Consider the following 27,441-nt stretch of genomic DNA (forward strand, 5'->3'; position numbering starts at 1 on the left):
ACAAAGGCAGGGAGCCACAGGTGTGAAGAGCAGTATTCATCAATAGAAGCAGTTCATGCGTTAGAGTATTTCTTCCCATTGTTTCTTTATCTTTATTAATCTATTTTCCTAGCGATGGCATGCTGAGTTTGGACAGTTGGGGGATAAAAATGAAAATGACCTAATTAAAAATATTACAAGAAATGTTATCCACAAAATGCAATTACATTTTAATAATAAAACAGTAAACAACCTTGAGTTCCAGATAAACCGAAGAAAAGGACTGCGATTTCTAAAAGCCCAGGGGGCTCCAGAGTCTCTGCCACCAAATCTTTAAGCTTTTCATCTGTCCACCACAGATATCACTGGGGCACAAGAACCCAAGCACCATTTCTGAAACCTGCCTTTTCCACAAAGATGCTGCTTAGCCTGCACACTGGACAAGACTTGGAAAACTCCCAGACTTGGGACACCCATTGTAGTCAGTCTGTTGAGGCTTAAAAGAAAGAAACCCTCCCTCTTTGCTGTTCCTTTGAATTTGCCATATGCCATCACTGCTCATAAGCAGCACATTAGGAACAAATGGAGGAGAGAAATGTCTGCTTTGACGCCTGGTACACCGTCGGGCTCCAGCATCACAAATCGCCCTCTTGGCCACATACAGTTTCAAATTTGAGCTAATCATCTCAAGCAAACAGCCTTTCAGGCCAGCAACTAAAACTCATGTTCGGCTCAAAAGGCACAAGGCTCATTTCCTTAATGGACACAGAAAAAAGACTATTCTTTGTCCCATCAAAGTACAAGAACATTTGGGTGCCAGGTCTGCCACCCCAGTATGATTTTCCTTACATCAGGGATGAGTAAAACAGCCTCACCAGGCATCTACTTCCTGGCCTGTTGGACAACTTGGACAGAACGGGTCCCCTCTCTGAGCTCTGCACTCTGCTGGCAATCTCACAGACAGAATCTCAGACTGCCAGAGCCAGAAGGCATCTCACCATCATCATCTAGGCCAGCCCGCCACACCTGGACAAGGATGCTTGGGGTCGCATCCTCCACAGAGGGTTACCCAGCTTCTGGCTAAAGACCTCCAGGGGCTGGAGAGGTGGCCTGCATCATTGGAGGCAGCTCTTGTAACTTGGAAACACTCTCATCTGAGCATGTCAAAGCTACTCATTGGTCCTTAGGGTCAGACCAGGCAAGACAAATCCCTCTTCCACATGACAACCCTTCAAATACTTCCTGACCACTATCAGGTCCCTCCCCCCATCCTTCTCTTCTCCAGGCAAACCCACCCCAGCTCCTCCACCTGATCTCCACATGGCATGGACTTGAAGGCCTTCCCATCCTGGCTGAGCTTCTTTGGAAGCTTATCAACATCCTTTCTAAAGTCTGGCACCCAGAATCAAACACAGTAAGACACACAACCTCCACATTCCATCTGACCCAGACAGAAAAGTACAGGCCTATCCCCTATCTCTTCCCCAGCCAGCTGTAAACTTGAAGCACCTCTAAATACTGGGCACTTAGGTGGAGCAGTGGATAGAGCTCCCAGCCTGGAGTCAAGAAGGAGTGAGCAAATCCAGCCTCAGGCCCTTCCTAGCTGTGTGACCCTGGGCACATCACTTAGCCCTGTTTGCCTCAGTTTCCTCATCTGTAAAATGAGCTGGACAAGGAATTGCAAGCAAATCACTCCACTATCTTTGTCAGGAAAACCCCAAATGGGGTCATGGAGAATCAGACACAACTGAAGACTCTATATTCAACCTTGTTCAGGTTAATCTCGCAAAGTTTTTTTTTTTTCGATCCTGCTAGCCATAGAGTTAGCTTGCCATTCCAGTTTTATGTCATCATCTGCAGCTCTACAGAACATATCATTTAATGCATTTATCCAAGGTAATAATAAAAATGTTGACTAGCCCAGGACCAAGCAGAGTCCTGGGGCACTCCACTGGAGATGTCCTTCCAAGGTGACATCCAACCACTCTACAGCTTTGGTCATTTAACTAGTTTAAAGGTCACCTAACTGTCCCCTTAGCCCCAACTTCATCTTTCCACTGCACTTACAAGAATGGCATGAAATTCTGTCTAACACTATGAGGGAATCTAAGTAAACACTGTCACTCTCCCTACACCTCCAACCAATGGATCTGCTCCAAAGTGCCAAGACCCACAGTTGGGAATGCCAGATGACAGCCAGGGACAACTGCTTCAAAACAGTAATTGTACTCGTTTATTTTGTTCTTCCAAGGGCTTTCCTTATAATAATGGTCTAAAAGCCTCTGATGTCACAAACATGTCACTCAAACCCATGTAAACCATGCTTTCCCTAGAGGCAAGGAGGTCCTCAAGGACTCCTAATCTAATCAAGGAAATAAAGGCCAAACTCTTCAAGGGCACTTGGTTGAACTAAGTGCTAAGAGCCCATTTTGATTGCCAACACACCTGGCCATTTCTGGTCAGTCATGGCCCTAAGATGGTCTTTTATAACACTTCAGGACACGATGTTTTATTGGCAACGCACTAAATGCTCCTCACACCCACCACTGCCCTTTAGTTCTTCTAAGATGCACAGCAGGGACATGGAAGATTTCCAGAGAAGGGGACTTTGAGCATACTAAGCCACTGCCCAAAGCCAATCAAGATGGCTCTCCTCCTACTATTCAATTCTGGGTCCAGCTCATCTTTGGAGCACCTTTCTAAATAGAAGTACTGGCCAAATAACTCAGTGGGTTGGCCACCCGACAGTTTGTTAATTTATATGATATAGTTTGCTTTTCCCATAGAGATGGCAAGCCCAATCTTTTGAGGAATGAAGGCATCAAGTTTCTGACATGTTCGTGGATTCCAGGAAATCAACACGATGTCATCAGAACTACATGGAGGGAAAAGCATTGGAAACTGTGAGACAGGAAACTATAATGTCCCAATTTACTTGGGAAATGGCTAAACAAGTTACATTTATAAATGTAATGTGAGAAGGCAGGTTTTCCTTGACTGAAAAAATAAAATTTATCCTTGTTGTTTGTCCTTCGTTCTCAAAGAGGACCAACGACATCAGGAGGGTGATGTCTTGACTTGCAAATGAGTTGGATTTAAGTGAGGCAGGGCTGTGCAAAGTTGGCCAAAATTTAATCTACAGAAGGAAAAATGACTATATGAAGAATTTTTCCTTAGGTCCTATTTTGGTTTTGCACGGGCTATCCTCTTTGACATGGGCAATATTCTGTAATATTCACCAACAGTGAACATATATCTCTATTTGGTGCCTCACTGGATTTTGATAGTGGGTGGATTTTTCTTTTAACAAAGTTAACTTCTTTTTTTGAGGGGGGAAGGCGGGGCAATTTGGGTTAAGTGACTTGCCCAAGGTCACACAGCTAGTAAGTGTGTCAAGTGCCTGAGGCGGGATTTGAATTCAGGTCCTCCTGACTCCAGGGCCAGTGCTCTACTCACTGCACCACCTAGCTGCCAACAAAGTTAACTTCTAACAAAGATAACATCTGTCACCAAACGTTGCATCTTTGTTAATATATTCACGGAAAACACATTATTTTAGGTAAGCATCAAACATCAAAAAGCAAAAATGACTGTTTAAACAGATAATTAACAACTGGTTGCCAATGATGGAATGACTTCGTAGTTGCCTATCAGTGTGCAGTCCAGTCATGGACTGGATAAAGGTCAAAATCAACACCAAATCAGAAGGAAGAATAAAGAGAAGACACTGAATATAATCTTAACCATTCCAGTCTGACCTGTTCAATCACAGTGAAATACAAAATGGGAAGTGGACAAAGGAAAAGAAATAGACTCGATCACCACTTAAAAGAGATGCTTAACTGATGCAAAACACTCCCAGAATTATCTCAGCCAGGAAACAACTTGATTTCTTCATGCAGACCAGAAGGTCTTCTCTAACCCTGGTTTTAAGTACAAATTTACTAAGACAACTTTATGGAGAGTGGTGTGGGGAGCTTAGGAGCAAGACCCCTTTCAAAACGTCAAAAAGCAGCCAAAAGAAATGAGGAAACTCAGTTCCTTCCTAGGGAGAGAGAACTAAGCATTGACAGGTGCTGACACTCAGAGGGTCAGCTCATTTTCACTTGAAGTGGTTTGTTGTTCTAAGAAAGGTTTAAAAATCAGAAGAATATGGGGAAGTAACTAGGTTGCAAAGAGAAAATTCTTTAATGTAACTTCTATTGGTGCAAAACAGACATCAACCTCATGAACAATAATAACCATTCACATTTCTAAATGCTTTGAAGTTACAAAGTATATAACCCAAAGATATGATTCCCTGACTGGCTCATTTCAAAAGATGTATTTGTGAAATGTGGAGTCATCCAATTACAATTTAGCTATTATGACAGGAAAGTCTCCTTGTGTGGGACATTAGGGATGTCTTCCAGGCCTTGTTCCTCCTGGGGAACAACAGTAAGGCCCCAAGGAAATATATCTCGCCTCTTTCAGGAAAAACTGAATCAAACACTTCTCCAGGGTGATAAACGGCAGGCTAGTGGCCAAGCAGAGCGGAGTCATCTGTCAACATCCACAGAGTAACTTACAAATTGAAATGATCTCGGAGAGACATTAGGAAGCTATGCTCCCCTCCCCTCCCTCCATGGGAGGACAGACCAGTATGAAAGCAAAATCCACTGTTACCCAATTCACTCAACAATGGTCCACATCCCTGCTCCTCCAACCAAGCCCTGTGAAACAGACTGCTACTAAACCCGAGGGGTCTCCCATGGATGCTACTGCCCCCTTCCCCATCAAGTCCCTTATACTACTGGTCCATAATCTCTCTGCTTATCTCCTATAATAGGATATTAGTCGCATGTGGGCAGAGACAGTTTCATTCTTGCCTTCAGCGCAGCATCCAACACAGAGAAGACACTTTAGTAAATCCTAAACTGAATTGGAAATCAGAGAAATGACTCCTCCAAGCTCACCGGATTCTCAGTAAGGGCCAAGAACGATTTCTCACCGCAGGCAGTGTACACTCCAGGGTGCCAATCTTCAACGAATGACTCAAGAGAAAGTCTTTACTGATAATTGTTTTCATTTATAAAGAACCGCAATACCAGAAGTACCTGGGGACTGGAGACTCTGGGGATTTGTCCTGGGATCACTGAAGCCTGGTGTTTTTGTTTTCTGGAAGCTAAGAAGAGAAGGCCTGCCCTTGACTGAGGAGGGAATAGAGAGCTGGGAAGTTCATTTCATTCACTGCCAGGAATTCCACTAAGTTCTCAGATTCAGAAGGAACTGTCCAGCTGACCTCAAGAATGCTCAAGCTTCCCTCCCCATAGTTGTTTCAAAGAAAGGATTCCAACCTTGTCCAAAACAAAGCAAGAAACAAACCAAGCAAGTCTCCTTTTATCTGATGAGACCAGACAAAGGCTTTGTAGTCACATTTAATGCCACATGAACTAAGAATTTGCCTCCCAAATGAGCTTAGTCCCAACGACAGCCACTTTCCATGGCTTTGGATGCCTGGGCTGGGGGATCTGGCAGGGTAAGGGTCTCCCTCTCTCTTCAAACCTCTCTCCCTCCTCTGAGCTCCCTTCTTCTTCCCCCTCCATGCCAGGGAAGCTCAGGGTGTTTGGTCAGCAAGTCAGCTGGCTAAGCAGAGGAGAGCCTGGGAAGAAACCAGGCCACTCTGGGGCGAGTGCAGGGGTTAAAAGTTCCCCCCTTGTCAAGGGCTGCTGCCTGGCATCTCAGGAGGTCACTAGGGCATTACATTTCAGCTACAAGTTAAAAGAAAGTAACTTATGAAAAAATCTGTTTAGGAAAATGCAATCTGAAAGCTCCTACGTAACCCAACACGTTGGCTCCGATGTGAAAAAGGAAAGTGTTCCACAACCCTTGAAATAAGCCCCATTCTTCAGACTTAGGGCATTCTTCTCCCTACCTACCCCAGTGATGGCCAGGCTGCCTCCACTGAAACCCTTCCCTCCTCCTTAATATCATTATGACCCCAAAGTCTTGTACAGTCTCAGGGACTCTTTGAATTGTGTTCAGTTGTGGTCACTGTAAGGCAGTTCTGAAGTCAGGAGGATATGAATTCAAATCCAGCCTCAGATACCAGCTGTGTGACCCTGGGCAAATCTCTTGCCCTGTTTGCCTCAGTTTCCTCATCTGTAAAATGAGCTGGAGAAGAAAATGGCAAACCGCTCCAACATTTGTCTTTTTCCTCTTTGGTTGTCTGTGGCAGAATAGTGGAAATGAACCAGAATTTCCATTGGTTTGTTTGCATTTTTCTAAATATTAGAGCTTTGGAGCATTATTTTCTTCCCAAACAGCTGTTCAATCTTGAAGGTTGCTGTGGTGTCTCATGTCCGCCCTCCTTGAGCCATCGATGGACAGCGAGGGTTTTACTTCCAGCCTTGACAGCTGGTTGGGAATGTCCCTTTCCTGCCCTCAAACTTTCCAAGCTCTGGAGACTCTGAAACAAAAGAAAAATCGGGAACCTGCCATTCAAGGCCTTCTACAATCTGGTTCCTACCTGTGTTTACATCCTTATCTTGATTTCCCTCCCTCAGACATTGTATGTACATTCTATCCAAATGAGAGACTCCAGGCTGTTCTTGAGAGACTCCAGGCTGTTCCCAGAACTCAGCATGCCATTTCTCCCCTCCAGGTATTTATGTGAGCCGACTCTGAGGCCTATGGAGGGGCGGGGCCTGAGTCAATTAAATCAGCCCACACCTTGGAAAGTAACTGACAAGCTGCTATACCTGAGAGCTCTTCCAGAGCACACCTACTGAGTCAGTCATAATCTTCAAGTCAAGTACAAAAAACAAACAAACAAAAAATCCAGATCTCTATCAATATAGAAAGGATTGAGGGGGGAAAAATCCACATAAAAAGCCATTGGATAAGCTAAAGGAACAGTGCAAAGGAAGCACGTCCAGCAGGTTAAGGGTGGTCATGGCCTGTGAGTCATTTCCGAAGGAGCAGGCCATCTGAGAACCCAGGGAGACAAGTGTCTCCAAGAGGAGGAGATGGGAGCCCTGGCTGGCAAAGTCCCTCGGCCAGTAGAACATGTTCAGGAGTCAAGGCCAGATGGCATATGATAACCAAAGGCAGATTTGAGACCCTCCAAGGAGCCCATCAGAGAAACTACCCCCCCACCCAAGGGGAACACCTTGTGGAACCCACCAAGTGGCTGGCCAGGAGCCTGGATTCTCCCTCTGCTCCGGGTCCTCTCTACAGCCGAGGCCACTTTCTCTCTGGACACTGTAGATTCTGGTGGGAGACTCCCCACCTTTGGTTTTGGGGGCAATGGGGAGGGAGGCCTTCTGCCCTGACCTTACAATTCCATATTAGTAAACACCCCCTTTCACAGCGCTAATTGTCTGGCTGAATAATGGGGAGCCCCCAATAATTATATGGGGAAGCCCACTGGTAGAGGCTTATGAGAATGTTAAAAACGTGAGAACATTAAAGCCACTCCCAAAATATTAGGCAATTTAAAAATGAAAGCTATTAAAACCATATTTTCAAAGGAAAAAGATGAGCCTGAGCCCCTCAGAGTCAGGCCTGAGCCCTGAGGTGAGGCAGCAGGCACTGAGGGGCCTCAGCCTGCCCAGGGTGGGCCCGGAATATGCACCTAGCCCCAATTCACCCCAAGTGCCCTCCCTCGTCCTCTGCAGGCCTCAGAGCCTTCTCTTCCTTCAGAGCTCAGCTCAGATGCTGCCTCCGTGAAGCCTGCCCTGACTCCCCAACCTGTCACTTCTCCCTCTTCAAGCTACCTTGTTCTGTACTTAACTGTGCAGATGCTGTCCCTCTCCCCCTCCCCCAGAACCTCAGCTCCCAGAGGGCAGGGGCTTCTTCTGGCCTTTGTAAAAAAGGTGACCTAGCACTGGTCCCAGAGAAGGGCCTGACTGCCCTCTCACCAGCCACTGCATCAGATTTAGAATCTCCTGGCAGCCACAAAGGAGGAGGGGTTAGCACCCCAACATCTGCATGGCCTTTAATATCTGATACTGGCCACTGTATGACTGAGCAAAGTCGACTTACTTTCCAGAGCTCCAGTTTCTTTATCTATAGAATGGGGGTTACGGTGGGGGGATGGTGGAGGAGAAGGCCTCAGAAGCCCTTCCCAGCTCTAGCCAGGGGTGCTAAGTACTTTAATAAAAAGAAGGTGAGGAACCCAGAGGCCAGGCCCCTCAGACCCCAGGGCCTTGACCCTCCCTACAATGCTCACTGCCACCATCTCTCTCCAAAGGAAAGAGTGGGGCGTAAACAACTGTCCTGTTTCCTTACAATCAGAACTGTGGCCCGACAGGAGGCTACACGGGTTTGTGGTGTGTTTTGTTTTGTTTTTAATCAGTAGACAAAGTCCTATGGATGGATTTGGTGAGACCCCATACCTCACGGGCCACTGTTTGCCAATAAGCCGGAAGAAGCTGAAATCGAAGGCTTCTGGAGCTCCGTTCTTCCAAGAAGTCCCAAGATGATGCTGGGGATGGTCAGGGACCCCACTCCCCCACCATGGAGAACTGACAAATAGAGGCACCCGAGTGCCCAGAGGATGCCAATGATCTCCCATCAGGTGCCAAAGGGAAGGGAAGGTCCTTGGGTCCAAAACCACAGGGCTAGCGGCACTGGGAGGACCTGAGTGCAAATCCAGGGACTTAACTTTTCTGAGACTCAGTTTCCTCATCTGTAAAACAGTAAACCAGCACCTCCAAGGGCAAAGGGACTACATCTGTGTTGGAAGCTCTCAGAGCGCCCTGCCCACCCGGGCATTCTCTGCCTTACCCTTCCTTGTGAAGGGCCCAGAGGCTCCTTCACAGGATACTGGCATCCTCCTCTTCACCCCAACCCAGTGCAGGCTTCCTCCTGGTAACTGGAAGGAGAGCTCTGTCTGCCCCCTGAAGGACAGGCCCCTCTGCTCTGAAAGGGACTGAGTAACACCTGGCCCCCCACAGAGGCCAGAAGCCAGGGCAGGGCACCTCGGGGGATTCCATCCCAGGCCTGCCTCCCCTGGGGCCTGCAGACAGTGACTGAGGGCTCCCCAGAGATGAAGAAAGAAGGAAAAAGGTGTCTAAAGGACATGAGCTGCCCAGAGCCCCATCACCCGGCAAGCCTGCTCACACATGGGAGCTGCTGTTCCTAGAGTGGCACCATTGGAAAGAGCCAATTAATCTCAAGAACCGGAAGAGAGCCACGAGAAGCGAGGAGGCCGTGTCACCTGGGAATCGGTATTGGCCCTGCCCGCCTGGGCTCCAATAGTCAGGGTTACTTTCTATCACAGACTATGGCAGCATGTGCCCATTTCTAATGGGTTCATGCTAAGTCCGGTCATCTGCAAGGACTGGACCACATTGTGAAACTAAAGGAGCAGACCTCACAACCTCCTGAGGACCAAAGGCTATTGTGCATCTCTACTTTAGAGACAATTATTTTTCAAACACTGAATGCCAGGGTCCATTCTCTCTCTCTCTCTCTCTCTCTCTCACACACACACACATTCTCTCTCTCTCTCTCTCTCTCTCTCTCTCACACACACACACACACACACACACATTCTCTCTCTCTCTCTCTCTCTCTCTCACACACACACACACACTCCCTCTTTCTCTCTCTCTGACTCACACACACACACACTCTTCCTCTTTCTCTCTCTCTCTCACTCACACACACACATTCTCTCTCTCTCTCTCTCACACTCACACACACATTCTCTCTCACACACACATTCTCTCTCTCTCTCTCTCACACACACACACACACACATTCTCCCTCTTTCTCTCTCTCACACACACATTCTCTCTCTCTCTCTCTCACACACACATACTCTCCCTCTTTCTCTCTCTCTCACTCACACACACATTCTTTCTTTCTCTCTCTCTCTCTCTCTCTCTCTCTCTCTCTCTCTCTCTCACACACACACACACACACACACACACACACACACACACACACACACGCATGCACACATGGCAGTTCCTGACCATGGGCCCTTAGCAACCCCAGGCTTCCTCTAAGCAAGGTTCTAGTGTTATCTCCTAAAAGCCACTGCTGAGCCTTCCTGTTGCCAGGGGCTCCAGACTCCTCTAGCAAAGAAGCTTCCCACTTCTTCTGTCTAGATTTCTTATCTCCCTAAGCACACCTTCCAGTCTATCTGTGAAATGTCAGCTCCCTGTTGGGGTCAGTTTTCTTTGTCTTCAGAACCCCAGAGCCTAGGACAGTGCCTGGCACCATTGGTTGAATTTGAGAAATGAACAATGACTCACATTTTCAGCTCAGATGCACTTACCAAAAGAATCCTCAGAAAACTAACTTGGTACTGTGGGAGGAGTCAGAGGACATGGGTTCAAATCCCACCCCTGATGCTTCCTGCCTGTGTGACCCTGGGCAAGTCCCTTCCCTCTCGGGCCTCAGTTTCCTCATCTGTAAAGTGAGGCTGGAATGGATGGTCTCTGAGACCATCAGCTCAAGACTGAGGATCTTCCCCATCCCAGTCCAGTGAACCCAAGGCTCCAAGGCTCATTGGTGTCACCCAAGCACATGGGCTGGTGATGGCCCCTTATCTACACACTAACCTTAATGAGGATTCCACCCCTGTCATCCACCTCAGCCTTCCCAACAGGCTAGCATTTCAAATGAATGGAAGGCCATCCATGCCAGGAAAATCCCTTTAGCAGCCAAAGAGGAGCAGAGAGTGTCTCCCTCCAACACATGGGGGCTGCCCCACTTTCTAGGGTTCCCAGGGGGTGTTACTGCCCCCAGGTGAGACGGGAGTCAAGTTGAATCTCAAAACAGAGATAAGACCCACATTTCTCCTCCCCATCAGGCTGGGAGCCAGATGGTAGGGAGGAGGCAGGGTGCAGGGGCGGGGGGGGGGGGGGGGGGGGGAAGGGGAGGAGGGAGGGAGCCGAGCTGAGCTGACACAGGTCCTCACAGGGACCCTTAGGTCTTCGTGGCTGGGAGTCACCACCACACTGTGCCCTTGGGATGCCAAGGCCCTGGATCAGGGTCATCAGCCTCCAGAAGGGGATTATAGACAAACAGGCTTGGGGACCCTTGGGGATCATTGACAATTTCCTCCAACAAAAGTCTCAGATAGTTGTCTGGGGACCCCAAAAAGTCTAGTGACTTGTCTAGGGTCCCACAGAGGGAATGGAACAGGTGACCTTGAGGATGTGGCTTCCTCACTGCCTTTCACCCACCCAGACAAATGAAAGCAGGGTCCCTACAAAGAAACTCCAGTAGGGAGAGTGGCCCAGTGCTCTAGGGGACATCTGCAGAGAAGGGAAAGTCGGGGCAGGGGGTTCCTGCCCACTTACTCCTTGCTGCCCTGTCCTGTGCAGCCTTCTAAGTCAGGAAGCACAGGCTGTCACAAAGGTCTTAGGGCACTTTAAACTATCAGGGATTGAAACCGCCCTAAGACTTTTGGGACACTGTAGTCCTTAAACACCTACTATGAACAAGATGAACCAATTCTAAGGAAACTCAGTGGAGTGGTGTTCTTTATCAGACAAAGTAAGAAAAGAGTGGCTGAGAGGGAGCAGAACTGACTCTGCATGGGAGAGAATTTGGAATTTAAAAACTTTTCAAAACAAATGTTAAAAAATTTTGTTTACATGTAATTGAGAAGAAGTAAGATTTAATAAAGAGAAAGAAAGAAAGGAAGGAAGGAAGGAAGGAAGGAAGGAAGGAAGAGGAGGGAGGGAGGAGGGGGAGACGGGGAGAGGGGGAGAGGGGGAGAGAGGGAGAGGGGGAGAGGGGGAGAGAGGGAGAGAGGAAGAGAGGGAGGGAGAGAGAGGGAGAGAGAGAGTGAGAGTGAGATTGAGGCCCCATGAGCTGGAAATGCACTGAAGTAGGGGTGGTCACACTGTCATAGATCTGGAGGCAGAAGGTGGGTGGGGGCCTCAGAGCTCATTGAGTCTAACCCCCTTATTTTTCAGATGAGGACACCAGGCCCAGAATTGGGAAGATGACTTGCCCAAGGTTACACAGGTAGGAATTCACAGAGCCAACATTTGAACCCAGCTCCAAATCCCATTGTCTTTCCACATTTGTAAGGTTAAAGCAGGGCCCTCTCCCTGTCCTGTGCACAGTCAGGCTCTGAGGAACAAGTCCACAATCCAGCCTGTAGCCAGGATTACCTGCTTTCCAAGGCCTCCTGAGTCGCACCCCTCACTGCCAGGCTGTACTGGGAAGAGGGGCAGTCCTGCTCTCTGGGCTGGCACAGCTTTGCTCTGAGGAGCAGGGATCTGGCAGAAGTCAAGATGCCCTTGTGCCTCGGATGGCTGCAGCCTGAGGCTCCCGTGGTACCTCCGGGTAAAACAAGGGTCTCTGCCCTCTCTGCAGGGAGGGCCTGGACAAGAGAATGTTCCAGTTCTGGGACCAATGAACTGAGTGAGGAGGCACCACCCTTGCTCACAACACTTCAGCCCTCCAAGGACCTCTGACCTTCCTGGTGAAGGGCTTCCCCCCACAGACCCAGATGCCAGAGCCTCTGACTTTGGTGGGCCTTATGAGTTGCTTTGGCTGGAAGGAATAATTTAGTGACTACATCTGGCCTTCAATAACCCTGAACATTTTCATCACATGTATTTTAAATCCTGTCTCAGGTGCCTCTTTCAGCCTCAGTTTGCTCGTCTGTACGGTGGGGCTCATAACCTCATGAGGAGGTTGTGGGAATCAAAGGAGGTAACGTTTCTAAAGCACTTTGCAAATATTAAAACATTTTACAGGCGCTATCACATTAGGTCTGATAATAACTGCACATACACTCCAGAGAAGGAAACAGACAAAGAGTGCCCAGCTCGTGGGCCCCAACGGGATCTGGGGAGAGGCTGCACGTGGCCCTGGGGACCTCCCCAAGCCAGGCTCCTCATTACCAGGAGCAGGAAGGCAGATTGTACTGGAGATACAGCGTCAGCTAATTCTGTCTGGCCTCCCAGAACCAGCCTGACGGGTTGTTAGCAGCCAGCCACGTCCTCTCCTCTGACCCAGGCCAAATGTTAGCCCCAGCAGACACTCATATCTCCCCCCTGGTTACACTTTACATGGCGCCCCCCAAGCCAGCCCACCCCCAAGGAGCGAGTCCCTGCAGAGGCACTGCTGAGGACCGAGACCAGTCAGCCGGGACAGCCCCAGCTCGGCAGTCTGGAACATCCCTGCGTAAGGACACAGGTGACCACAAGGGGCAGCTTCTTCCATGGACGCCGTTGGCATCGATGCGGATGAGATCATTCTCAGTATTTCTGTGGATCCGGGATTTCCTCCATTCAGGGACCCCCTCTGTGTTGCTGATTGCCATCCTTCCACACCCTCTCATGCTGCCAGTCTCTTGTCCTAGATAAGACCAAGGCTCTTGTCTGGATGCAGCCGGGGGTGTCACTAAGCACTGGCCTGGCATCAGGAAGACTCGAGTTCAAATTCAGCCCGTGGGACCCTGAGCAAGTCTCTCAACCTGTTCATCTCAGGTTCCTCAACTGCAAGATGGGTGTAAAGGTGCCAGCCTCCCAGGATTGGTATGAGGTGATATTTGTAAGCACTTAGCCCGGCGCACAGTAGGCACTTAATAAATGCATTTCCTTCCTCCTGTAAGTGTTTCAAAAGAGATCTATCCAGTGGCCTGAAGAAGGCTTCACCCTAGGTCTTCTGGTGTAGCACTCAAGCTATCCACTCCTCTGGAGTCACAGGACCTGAGTTCAAATTCTGCCTCTAAATCTCACTGGCTCAATAACCTTGAACAAATAACTTCGCTTCCTTAGGCCTCAGTTTTCTCATCTTTAAAATGGGGTGGGGGGGAGAAGCTCTCACTCTGTGATCCTTGCAGTCTCCTTTTAACATTCTAATGCTTCAAGGGTCTTCACTTGTGGAAGACACCTTTGTCCTTCTTGGATCAGGAGCGACTGACAGACAATGTCCAAATGTCGGATAGGCCATCCCCAAGTGCAGATAGCTCCCCTCCAAGAGGGGGCAGGAGGTGGGCATCCACATACAGAGCCTGGATGGCGCCTTAAAGAGGATGCCGTAGCGGGATTCTTGCCTGTTTAGATTAAACACTTGTGAGCATCTGCCAAAACCCCACCAAAGTGACTGTGAGTCCTCCAAGACCTAGTCTGAGGTTGGGGCTTTGTCCCATGGCAGCCAGAACATGGAGGGAGCCTCATGAGCCCAAGTGGACCAGCAAGCCCATTGGCTGCACCTGGCCAGTCTGTCCACCAACGCAGACCCTGGGAAGATACCAAGAGCATCGGTGTGGGATCCTTTTAGAAAAGGCTGTCTCCGGTCTGCCTGCAGCTTTACCAAAATAAAAACATTCACAGATCTTGTGGGCCTAGGGCCCAGCCGAATCTCATACATACATACGTACAGATACAGATATATATATATATATGCATACACACACATGCATATACATATGAATACATACATACATAGACTTATATGTACACACATATATACACAGACATACACGTGTGTATATGCACATGTGTGTACATGCATATGTTGACTTATTATGCTTATATAATATGCATATATGCATGTACAAAATTATTATTAACATAATGATAACATTTAGAAGGCACTTTATATCTTTTTTTTTAGGAGGCTTCACAAGTCAAACTTGGGGAAATCTTGGCATGGTCCACCTGGTGCATAGCCCAAAGAGGACCCTGACATTTCCAAAGAAGAGAAACGATGCAAACTTCCCTCACCCCCAGGCTAACAAGGGCTGCAGAGCCTTTGGCTGTGACCTCCGCCCACTGCTCAGGACACTTGGCAGCTGGGGGAGAGCAGCCTGTGATTTTCCTCTTGCGAGGATGGCTCTCCAACTCCCTGAGAGCATCGGAGGACCTCTGTGTCCTTCCGCACCTCTCCCCTCACATGTGAGGGCGCTTGGAATTGCTCAGTGGGCTGCAAGCTTAGTGACCTCTCTCGCTGGCCAACACAGAGCCATAAAGCTGCTGGTGAGACCTTCTCTATGCCAGCTTGGATGCCATCCTGAGGGAATCTCAGAGAGGCAGGAACCCCTCTGGCTGCAGTCCCAGGAATCAGAAGACCATCTCCCATTTGCCTGCAGCTTTACTCATCTTCTTAATCCTTTCCCTACAAATCCCACTGAGTCCTAACATCCTTAAAACACTGTGTAAGTACTAGCAGTTACTGCTACTATTTATAAGAATCAGCCAGCCACAGGCCTACACACACACACACCACAGGTACCTGCACCTCATGCTGAATGGTGCCTCCACAACCCGTAGAAAGTGTTGAAAATACTATCTCTGAGCTATGTCTGTGGAGAATCAGCCTTGAGAAGCCCGTCCTGAGCTTGTCCCATCAGCACTCCCGAAGTGGGAGAATACTTCAGTGAGGTCACCATGGAAGCAGATCCAATCCAACCTCCAAGCACCTTGCATCTGAGACGTATCCTGTGACCTTGAAAGAGAAGCAGCTACTTGAACCAGGGTGGAGAAGGCTAATGTAGAACCAGGAAAACTCCACTCTTTATTAAATGCCTACTGTGTGGCAGATACAGGGCACACTAAGAAAGGCAAAGGCGGTCCCTGCCCTCAAGGAGGTTACAGTCTAAGGGGGAAGACAACATGCAGACAGCTATGGATGAATGGATGACTCGGCTGAAGGAAGGTACAAGAAGGGCCTCGTTCTGAGGGGTGGATTTGAAGGAAGCCAGGAGGCCGTGCAGGGAAGGAGGGAGGGCATTAAAGAGCGGATCTGTAAGTCATTTGGCAAGGCTTCAAGTCTACAGAAATTTGAGCCACTAGCAGTCATGGGTTGAAGGTACTTGCAAAAATATCACTGTATTGTTGGACTTAACTAGTTCTCTTCCACCATTAGGTCATTAGCTCTTTGAGGTCAGGGACTGTCTTTCTTGCTGCTTCTATTTGAATCTCCAACTCTTAGCAGAGCATCTGGCATACAGTAAGTGCTTAATGAATGCTTATTGACTTGTTTGTAAGCTTGCTTAACAAATTACACTTTTTACATTTTTAATTTTACATTTAGTAACTTAGTAAAAGGAGATGCAGGATCATAGTGATGGAGGCTTTCCATGTGACATTTCAAAGAACCAGCTTCATAAAACCAGGCTTTTGCCTGGTGCGGGGCCTGGCACAAACGGGCATCTAATTAACATCTGGGTGATGTAGGCACAGGCTTTGCAGATGTGAGAGTGCTCCATAAATGCCTGGGATTCAGATCCAGGCCCTGGGGCCCCAAAGCCAGGCCTCCTTCAAGTAGCCCCAGTTCTTGGGATGATATTCCTGCACCCTCCCTCTTGTCCTAAGTCCCAGAGCCAGAAGGAAGCAGAGGGGGAAAGAGGAGAATCCAGATGTTCTTTTTATAACTTACAATTTTAGACAGTTCCCTGGGCCCTCTGAGAAGTTAAGTCTGGTCCAGAGAGAGCACTTCAGAAGTTGGACTTAATCCGGTTTCCCTGACTCCAAGGCCAGCCCTCTGGCTGCTCCATCTTTCTGCCTTGGGAGAGAGCAGCTCCTTGATCTCGAGCAGAAAGGGACCTTAGAGGCCACCCAGTGTCCCCCCCCCCCCTTTTACAGATGAGGAACGGAGGCCCATGGAGGTAAAAAGCCTTTGCCATGGTCACTCAGGTCCTCTGCCTCCAAATGTAGAATGCTTTCCAAGGCACCATGCTGCCCTGAAGGATCTCTTATAAATACTAGATGTATCAAACAGCACAACTCCGGAGAGCCCAGCCAAGATGGACCCAGGCTTTGAGAAGAGGCCAGAGGACAGACTTCATGTCTACCATCAAAGGGAGTAGGAAGAGTCTCAACCCCGTCTGGCCCAGAGTCATGAAGACCAGGGAAGGTGGGGCTGCAATCTGCACTGATGGAGGGAATGATCACATGGACAAAATCAAGGCTTCTCTTAAGCATGCCTCATTTAACCTGCTCTGCAGACGCCTTCCCGGAGAATACCATGCTCAGGTGCCTTCCAGGGAAGGGCTATTTCTGCTATATCTTTAGCATTGCATGATTCCTACCACAATATTAGGTATAAACAAGCACTTAATAAATTCTATTTCATGGAGAATAGAAGTACTGTCCAGTTAGGGACTTCAGGAGAACCATAGTAAAGTCCTGGAAACACCTCGGCCAAGGAATGCCCACCTCCTCCCAAGTCTTCTTTTCTTATGCTGATGACGGCCTACGCTCACTGTTAGGCCTGATTTTCTAGAATGTGCACACGGTGTTTTCTTTAAATGGTCTGAGCCAGCGAGACTGACTGCCAGGTGCTGCCAGGCACTGGGTCTTCTCTTAACAGGTAATTCCAGTTTTTCATTCTTTAGGGCTTTAGAAATTCACTGAAAAGCACACGGAACAGAGTCCCTAGAGATAAGATTGGAAAAAATCAAATCCAACGAACACACTTCTCCATCACTTCATACAAAAATCCTTTTGTAGTAATGGAAGGGATCGTCGTCACCAGCGTCATCAACACAGTCGCTGGGTCCGGCAGGAAGCATGAGGCTTTCTTCCCAACTGGTTTTAACAGCCTTAGAGAGCAGAATCACTTACTGGATTGGTCCTGCTCTGATTAATAGCTTTGCTTAGAGTGAAGGGAAGTGACAATATGGAGAGCTAAAAAGTCGGGCCCCATGACTGCCTAGGGGGAGAGGAGCAAACCCAGTCACCCAGACAGACACGGTGGGCTCCCGTTGCCCAAGCAGAAGCATAAGGAATAGCATGAGGAGAGGAAGAGACCCCGGCTCAGCTCCTAAGAAGCTTGTGATCAAATGGGGGGAGGGGGGCAGGCCAGAGCCACAAAGACCAGTACCAGGAAATACAATGGCAAGCATGTTGGGGGAAGGGAATAATAAAGCCCGTCTCTCTGCTGACTCTTCCAAGCTGTATGAAGGAGTGTGAGCTCTCAGAGGGGTCTCAACTGGGGGGCACAAGAAGCTGAAGCTCCCTAGATCCAAGCCGGAATGCAAGGTCACCCACCCCAGGAGCCAAGCCTGCTTGGATAGGATTCTCTGGGCATTGAAACTGACAGCTTTCAAAGGTAATTACCCATCACTCCCTCTCTTCTTCTGAGGTACTCAGTAGGTGCCTACTGTGTGCCTGGGACCCTGCTAGGTGTTGGAAATGCAAAGGCACATAAAGAAATGACCCCTGCTCTCAAGAGAGGTTGCATTCTATCCAGAGATACACATTTTGTGTGTGTGTGTGTGTGTGTGTGTGTGTGTGTGTGTGTGAGCGTGTGTGCGTGTGTGTGTGTGTGTGTGTGTGTGTGTGTGTGTGTGTGTGCTCTCGAACACCTGAATTAGGCACTTAGCAAAGGCTTCTGTGCGGTGTGAGTGGATGGATAATCTGACTATAGGAGATAGGACACTGATCTAACATTTTGAAAGACAACTTCAAGAATAGGTCTGAACACAGGAGAGTAGGTCCCAGAGAAGTATGGGATTGAAGGGTCCATGGCACCCGGAGGAAAAAACCCAACAAAGTTTTGCAATCTCCTCCAGCAAGGGGGATTTTTTGAAGGTGGCCTCAGAGGACAGAACGCAGAACTTGGAGTCAGGAAAACCTGAGTTCAAATCCTGCTTCAAACAATTACAAGCTTTGCTGCTCTGGGCTGTGAGCCTCAGTTTACTCATTTGCACTAAGGAGATCCTTAGTTTATTCATTCAGTGATTTGCCCTCAAACTTATAGACAGTAAGCAGTATAATCCCAACTCCAATCCACAGCCCCGATTCCCATTCCAGAGTGCTGGCCACTGCTTTAATCTAAACAGGCGACACAGCCACTGTGCCATTGAGGCACAGTCCTACCCCAGCAGAAACAGACAAGGTGACATGAAAGTAGGGGTGCATCTATGGGGGAGTTTGTGCTGGGCCTTTTCTCATTTCATTGACAGACACATATATGTGTACATGCATGGATATATTGAATACTTTGCAAAAATGTAGATTTTGCCCACATTTAGATGTGTGTGGGCGCGCGCACGCGCGTGTGTGTGTGTGTGTGTGTGTGTGTGTGTGCGCGCACATGCATAGGTGTATATAGGTATAGAAACAGATAGAGATGGCGATACAAAGACTGGATCCTTAGCAAAAATGTAGGTTACTTTAGAGCACAGAAAGACCCCAAAGAGTAGGAGCCGGGACCATGGCACTCATTGCCCATCATGCTCTGGGAGTTTCTTAGTAAGACCCCAGCGGCCGTGGCCCACTTTTCAGAGCTTGCAGAAATCCTGTCCCCAGCCGTACTTGGCCTCAATATTCACTAGAAAAATCTGTTTGCCGGCTGTACACATTCTGGCTTCAGTAAATAGTCCTTATATTTGATCAGAAGAGAGAAAAATGTAGTTCCACATACACCAGGCAAGAGTGCCCCATCAGGCTGGTGAACTCAAAGGTATTCTTCAGGGTTTTCACAAGTTCCAGAGTTCTCAGTCACAGAAACTGGTCCAAAGACCACAGGTTTAAAACTTCAGAAAACCAAACTGGTGACAACCCGGCTGGAAGGGTCCAACATCTGTGAGCATCTGGTCTCTGTGCACCCAGCTCTGGCACATAGTAGGTCCTTGATAAATGTAGCTGATTAATGCATTCCTATGCTAAGCACTAAAGGACCCAACACAAACACAAACAGCAAAGTGAGGGGAGGAGCCAGGAGCACCACTAGCTGGAGGTTGTGGGCTACAGAGGGTAGAAAAATGCTCCGAAGTGAGCCAAAGAAGTTGAGATGAGGGGGGCAGCTGGTGGAAGGCATGGAGACAGGAATGGATAAGCTGAAGTCAGGAGCATGCTCTGAACAGCACAGAGACCCCCCTCCTCAGCACGCTTCTCAGACATTCAGAGCTTGATGTCCAAAGCCAGGGGGCATTCAGCCCTCGCTTTGTTTCACCTGAATCAACACACATTTATTAAGCAACTACTGCATTCCAGGCACTGGGCTAAATGCTGGGAATACAGAGAAAGGCAAAGACCTCAAAGTTAGTAATGGACTCGTTAGCTCACAGTTAAAAAGTTCATTCAGTTTCCATCCTGAAAGAAACTGTCCCTGAGTCCTGCAGAATGTCCTAAAATTCACGGCTCCTCTGAAATCACAGGGTGGTAGGCGCACAGATCTAGTGCTAGAAGAAGACATGAAAGGCATTTAGTCGATGGATAGGGAAACCGAGGCCCAGAAGGGATGGGACATGCCCAAGGTCACAGGGTTGGCAAGTGACAGTGAGCCAAAAGCTCAGCATTCAATCCAGTGCTCTTTTCTGCTTCCTAACACCGCCCAGAATATTCTAAAGGCAAGCTTCAGAACAAGGAGATCTGAGAGCATCCTAACAGGCTTTCTCGGTCTGGGATCTCCCTGGTGAGAGTGCCCCTTGTGCAGCACTGCCGGTCCCTGCCTCTGGTCCATGATCTCCCATGAGTCCACCACGAGCAGACCATCCAATGTGCCTGCAGGCCCCACTATCATTGCTACTTGAAAAAAGAAACTTCCAAGAAACCTGTTCCATTCCGTCAATTAACGAAAATTGGATAAGCTCCTACTACATGTCAGGCACCTTGCTAAGTGCTAGGGACACAAAGAAAGGCAAAGCATGACCTTGGCCCTCCAGGCACCTCACCCAGAAACCCTGAGCCCCCATAAGCTGCAGGGTCCCAATCAGGTACTGGGAGACATACATTGTCACAGGAACAAAGATACTAGCATTGGACGGGACTAGCATTTGAGTTGGCCCTCTAGTTCAGCTCCCTCATAGTACAGATGGGGAAACTGAGGCCAAGGAAGTTAAGGAGTTTCCCAAGATCACATGAGTAGAAAACACCAGAGACAGGATTTGAACCCAGACCCTCTGACCTCCAGTGCTATGCCTTCCTACTGTGATGCTGTATCCAGCCAAGTCCTTGCCCCCCAGGAGGTTTCTCTCCAATGGGGAAGTGGAGGCATCAGCACACATACTGAGCAGGATGTGAGACGTCTCTGGAGAGACCATAAGCCAGAGAAGATGGGGGTTTGGAGCCCAGGAGGCCTCAACAGGCACATCAGAGCTTGATTCTGCTTTTATAGCCATCATGAATATGCCACAAGGCCTGGGGCCCAGAGCATCCTCACAGTCCTATGGTTCCTGAAATCTGGCCATCTTTGCTGATACTCTGTGAAGGGACACAGAATACCAGGTACTAAACATGCCCCCCTCCCTGCCCCTGCGACCCAATGCCAGAGCACATACTCCCCCTTCCTCTCTGGGCCTCAGTTTCTCTATCTGTAAACTTGGGGTGGGGGGAGAGGGAAGGTGGGCTGAGTTCTCTGAGGCTATCTCTCTGTGAGCCCCTGGTTCTACTCTCCACAGACTGTCTTCCCTTGGACATCTGGCAGCCCATCGACAGCTGTCAGAGGAGAATCCATCATGTTTACTGGGACTGAAAAACAGAACACTGCAGCTTACAAATCCCCACAAGGCTTTTAAGGGCTTAAGTCTGGAGTAAACCTCAAGTGAAGCTTTGCCTTGGCTGAGAGAGCCAACAGAGGCTCACCTGCTAGGGAGATGAAGATGGCCTGGCTGGCACCAGCCCCAGCCCCGGCCCCGGCCCTGGCCCTGGCCCTGGCCCCTGCCCCTCTCTGAGGACCACAAGTACAGCTCAGTAGTAGCTTCAATAAAAAACCAAACTCAATTCACCATTTTTTCTTAAGTTGCATTTTGGATTACTTGGGGTTTCAGGTCATCCATGCTCTATCCCTCCACTGGGGCAGATGACTGGGAGTTTACTGTATTTTTACAATGGGGATAGAAGCCATTTTGTTGCTGTTGAGTGACTCTCAGTCATGGCCCACTCTTCCTGACCCCATTTGGGGTTTTCTTGACAGAGATACTGGAGAGGTTTGCCATTTCCTGTTCCAGCTCATTTTACAGTTGAGGAAACTGAGGCAAACAGGGTGAAGTGACTTGCCCAGGGTGTCACAGCTAGTAAGTACCAGAGGCCAGCTTTGCACTCAGATCTTCCTGACTCCAGAGCCGGCACTCTGTGCACTGCACCACCTAGGAATAAGGATTCGTCATTATTATGCTGTCCTCACAGCACAGGTTGCATGTAGGGTTTCCAGTGTCCCAGATGTAGTCAGGAAGAGCTGGATCTGACATTCAGAAGAGGCTAGCTGGTGGAACAATGATCGGCGCCCCGGAACTAGAGTCAGGAAGACACGAATTCAAATCCTAGTTCAGCACCCGTGTATCCATCCGGGGCAAGCCACTTCAACTCTCAGCCTCAGTTTCTTCGTCATAACAATGGGGATCGAAGTAGTACCTACCTCCCCAGGTTGTGGTGAGAATCCACTAAGATAACACGGGGGGGGGGGGGGGTTGTAAACTTTAATGACATATAAGGGCGAGCTGTTACCACTACTACTACCACTTGAGGAACCATGGGAAAGTCACTTAACCACTCTAGGTCTCAGCTTTTTCATCTGTCAAATGGAGGCACCACCTTCAGGGTCTGCCTCCCATGAGGATCAAACGAGTCGGCGTCTGTAAGGTGTTTTCCATAGCTTGCCTAGCTCTACCAATAAATAGCGTTTTAATTCTGCCCACAAACTCCTCTTGGCTCCCCTGGAATGTCGGCGGGACAATCCCTCCATTCCGACCGCCCTGGCTCCCTCCAGAGGGTGGAGCCCCCAGCCCAGTTCCAGCTCCGCCCTCTTCCTGCTCCGCCCCTTTCAGGGTGGGATGGAGCTCTGGCTGTGGATGTGGCTGTGGCTTCTGGAACAGGCAAGTGGCCGTCAGCTCACTGACCCTGCCTGAGGCAGAGAATGCCCAAGGACCAGCATGATTAGTAATATTAATAGGAATAGGTTCTTATTAATAATAGCTAGCATCCCTACGGTGCTCGAAGGGCTGCAAAGCTAACATAAATTATCCCATCGTATCCTCACAATAGCTCTGTGAGGTAGCTACTATCATTATCCGTATTTTACAGGTGAGTAAATTGAGGCCAAAGCTGGTTAAGTGATTTGCCCAGGATCACACAGCTAGTGGGGTCTGAGTGAGGGTTAAAACTCAGGTCTTCCCAAGTCCAACACTATGCACTGTGCCGATGAAGGGCCTCTTATCCTGGAGCATCAGCTCTAGAGCATAATCAGAAGCACTGACTCAGAGGGTCAAAGCTAGCCAGGGGAGGTTGGGAGTCAGAGTCTGACCCCTTCATTGGATGGAGGAGAAGATGGGGCACCCAGAGCTGGCGGGCCCTGTATAGATGCAGGGAGTTAGACCCTCAGCCTTCAGCCTCCCTCCAGTCCCCTTCCATCCATCAGCAGCCTGGTTATTAAGCATCCAGGAGCTGAAATACAAAAAATGCACCCAAAGTCACACAAGGATGGAGCTAAGGGGAAGGCAGAGGGGAAACAGGAGGACATCTTACTTTTTTTTCTAGAACATATTTCAGGCTCATCCCTGGGAGATGGCAGATTTATATCCCCAAGCCCCAGGAAGCCCTGAATGGACAAATAACCCCCTCCACCAACCCGGAGGCTCCTGTTCACAGGCTTGGCATATCCCAGAGAGGAAAGGATGCTGAAGAACCACCCGCCCACCCTGCAGGGCCAACCACCTACATTATGGATCACTTGAAGGAAAGATCACATTCCCTCTAGTGTGACAGCTGAAAGGGGAGCCCGTGAGCTCTCGGACGCCTGTGCTCAGAGCCCAATCCCTAGGGAAACAGCCTCTCTAGCAGGCATTTCTCTATTGTCCTTTAATTGGCTAAGTGACAGCTGAGAGAAGCAGCTTGGTACAGTGGAGGAAGGGACAGTCAGTCTTGGAGTCAAGAAGACCTGGGTTCAGGATCCACCTTTGGGACCTAGGCCTTTACTCTCCATCCCCCAGGCCCCCTCTTTTAGACTGAGGAGTTACCCAGGAGCAGCCGGTGGGTGGTGAGGGAATCGTGGGAATTGAGTGGACCACTCAAGAAGTGGTCTACATGGTTAAAAAAAAAACAGGGCTCCGAACCCAACCCCCTACACCACAAAGGGATGTCCCAAGGCATTTCTCTGCTTAGTCTCCATCCTTTCTTCTTACTGAATACCAATAGTATTTTTTCCCCTGCAGGGAATGGATTTGTCTCAGAAGACACTTGTGAATTTGGAGGCTTCTAAGCAAAATTGTACAAGCACTGGGACAGCATAATCCTGGGAAACAGGCCAAGGAGAAACCCCACTAAGTGTGCCGGCTGTGCAGAAAGCACAGGGTTGGGAGTTCAAGGCCAAGGGCGTCTACCTTCATCAGCCACTTGGCCTCCCCAGGCCTTAGTTTCCTTATCTGTAAATGATGGGGTTGGTCCCTTCCAGCTCAAGATCTAGGAGCCCAAGAATAAATAAGTAATGCTTGCATCACCCTGGAGCCTCTGAGAAACACAGGAGGCTGAGGCAGGAGGAGGCAGGCAGCTCCTGCTGAAGCTTCAGGAGGCAAACTCATTCCAGTGTGACTGGGGTGGGGGGTGCAGCAGGAGCTATGCATAGAAACTAAGAGCGTTCTCCATTTTGTAGTGACTATTTTGAACATGTACAGCCAAGCACAGCTGGAGAACAAGCAAGAATTCCTATTAAGGAAAATACTGGGCATACTCCCACTTCCCAGGTTAAACGTCAGTGGCCACCACCTCAAGGAAGCTGATAGGTGGTGACACAGTAGGTCAGGAAGACTCCAGTGCTAATTCTGCCCCAGACACCTACTGATTACATGACCTTGGGCAAGCCACTTAAAAAATCTTTCTGAGCCTTAGTTTTGTCATCTATGAAGTGAGTGGGATGGGCCTCTAAGTCCCTAAGAGGATGACTCGGCCACAGCTTTCCTCTTTCCATTACTGGGCATCACTAATAAACACAACTCCAGTCAAGAGAAGAATGAGCCTGAAAATGGAGGATTCCCCCCAGTACCCAGTCACAATCAGTCTAGGACTCAGCCTCGGAGTGCTTGGCACAAATAGGTTGGGCAATTTGGCCAAAGTCCCCCACGCTTTGGCATCAGAGATCGACAGCCGAAAACAGAGGGCACCCAGTCCAAGCCCGTTCAACTCCTCAAGGTCATAGAGGCAGTAAGCCAGCCAGCTGCAGAGCTGGAATTGGAACTCAGCGCCTCCAGGTGGGGGCCAGCTTCCTTTCCACTGCGTGAGACTGTGTCCAATTCATTTCCACAGTGCTAAAGAGGTTGCCTACTATGTGTAAGGCACGGTTTGGTGCTGGGCAGGCCAACGTCAACAATCCCTGCCTTCAAAGGGCTGCCACACAGCTGGATAATCGGTTCCTTCCCGACATCCGGCTATTGAGTGGCAGAGACAGAATCTTAATCCAAGCCTCTGTGCACCAAGGGAAGCTGCCTCTACTTACCCATATACCGTTTTAGCTTCTCAGTTCTCCCCTCCCCCCATCTGCATCTAACCTGGAGCCTGAGAGGGAAGGGAAGTCTTACACTGACTCTTTCCCCCAGGACCCCTAGAGACATCCAGAGGTATGGGGAAAGCAGAGTGGAGGCAGACCGTGCCGCTTCTCTGTCCCTGCCAGGCTCAGGTTCCAGAGCTCCTGCCCTTCCGCCGCCCCCGCCCCCCACATTCCACGTCTTACCGCGCTGCCCAGCGGGGCGCGCAGAAGCTCCCGCCCGGATCTCTGAATGCAGGGAGGCCATTAATCCCCTAATTGTGAGAGCCTCACAGCTGAACACTTTGGAAATTATTCTTGGGCATTTTTTTTCTTTCGAAGCTCCATTTAATTAGCTGCTGATTAACCTCATTAAGGTATCTCCAATAGAAAATAAACTCGCGGGGGTGCACACACGCAAAGAGGACACAGGGATCGCTAATTCACGACCTGCAATTTCGTTCAGAAAAGGCAGATATGTAGGGCTCGCCTCTGAGGAACAGGCAGCAGAAGGGAGCTCTCGGCTGGAAGACCTTGGCAGCCCAGGGCCCCGAGGACCTTTCCGGGCGGGTCCCACAGGGAGGCTGGGTGCAGACCCTTCCCTCGTGGCTCAGCAATCCCGGTGGGGGCCAATTAAGAAACTACCTTAGAGGGCGAACCCAGGACCACGCCCGCCCCCTCCTACACGCAGGTTAACTAGCAAACACCCACCTGGGCGTTCAGTAGATGGGGGTTCCTCGGGGTGGGGGGGGTTTCCTTCCCCAACTCTTATACACACAGACACACTAACACCTGCTACGCGCTGGGGGCGGGGGGGGAGGGGGCAGTGAGCGGCCCAGGGGACAGGGAGGCCCGCTCACAGGATTGCGCTGGGCCGCCAGACCTGGGGCGGGCTAAGGTTGCACTCACCGGACCAGCCTCATCAAAGATTCAGCAGCTGCGCCCGGCTCGGAGAGCGCTTCATCAGCTGCAGCCGCTGCTGCCCCTGAGGTGCACGATCGCAGGCCCCTCCCCAAGTCTCCGGGTTTCCAGGCGGCCGCGGCCGCGGCGGAGCCAGGCGCTCGGACTCCAGCGGGGCCGAGACTCGCTCTAGGGGAGGGATTCCCAGGCGAAAGTTGCCGGGGAAACTTGAGTCGTGCGTTCGGCCGCTGGCTGGCGGGCTAGTGGACAGCCCGGGGCGCAGGAGCAGCAGCAGCAGCAGCTGGGTGGGAGAGGCGGGACCCGGGGGGAGGGCCAGGACTCTGAGGGGCGGGGTGCGGGGAAGGGCGGGGAGGGATGCCGCCAGGCTTCTACCTAAGGCAGGTGGGCGCGGGCCGCCGGGCCGCCTGCTGCCTTCTCCTGGGCGGGCTGGGGCGTGCCCCTGGGGGCTCAGGGGAAGGGAGGAGGAGGAACTGGGGGCGGGGAATGTCCGGCGGAGGAAAGCTAGCTGACCTTCGCCGCCTGGAGCCCGGCTCTACCCTGGGGGAGGGGGCTCAGGACGCTGGGCGGAGGCCAGAGCCGCGCCCTACCTCCGGCAGCTCCCGGCCTCCCGGAGGTCCCCGGGGCTCGCGGGCAGCGCAGTACCCCGGCACCCCGCCTCGTCCCCCTCCACCTCCACTGAGACTGCCCATAGAAGCGCTGCCCGGAGCCCGAGCCAGCTCAGGCCGCCAGAGGACCGGATCGCGCGCCGCCGGGTCCAGCGCGAAAAAGCCTCTGAACCTCGGAGGGTCCAGGGCCTTAGAGGCCGGGGCGTAGCGACCCTAGTCTTGGGTCCTAGTCCCAGGCCGAGACTCCCCCAGCCTCTAGGACGTCCCCGCCCCCTCCCAGTCCTTGGCGCCACCTGGTGTCCCCGTGCCGTGGAACCCAGGACAGAAGCGGAGCTGGCAGCAACAGGCTTAGTCCCTGTTGGGGAACTACCCGAATCGTGCTGATAACGGTTTAACAACTGGTTTTCCGGAAAAGAATAGGAAAAAAAAAGTCAGCACGACGTACTTATTAAGTTTAATAAACATTCTTAACATTTTCTCCCTCCCTTTCATACGTCAATCAACAAAACAACAAATCAAGCCCGAGTTTACAGTTAGCCGATTACCGAGGTGTAAACGTTCTCTCTGAAAA

The 27,441-nt window shown here is 50.1% G+C and overlaps 1 protein-coding gene across 1 annotated transcript in view; it reads right to left on the reverse strand.

The window, feature by feature from the left end:
• Positions 1-26,501, reverse strand: part of SHANK2 (SH3 and multiple ankyrin repeat domains 2) — a 717,699-nt gene extending 691,198 nt beyond the window's left edge. The window contains exon 1 of the mRNA XM_036763425.1: positions 26,254-26,501. The gene's annotated coding sequence lies outside the window, so the exon portion shown is untranslated. The remainder of the gene's footprint in view (positions 1-26,253) is intronic.
• Between the last annotated feature and the right edge of the window lie 940 nt (positions 26,502-27,441).

This window comes from Trichosurus vulpecula, chromosome 6 (assembly GCF_011100635.1).
Source record: "Trichosurus vulpecula isolate mTriVul1 chromosome 6, mTriVul1.pri, whole genome shotgun sequence".
Taxonomy (NCBI): domain Eukaryota; kingdom Metazoa; phylum Chordata; class Mammalia; order Diprotodontia; family Phalangeridae; genus Trichosurus; species Trichosurus vulpecula.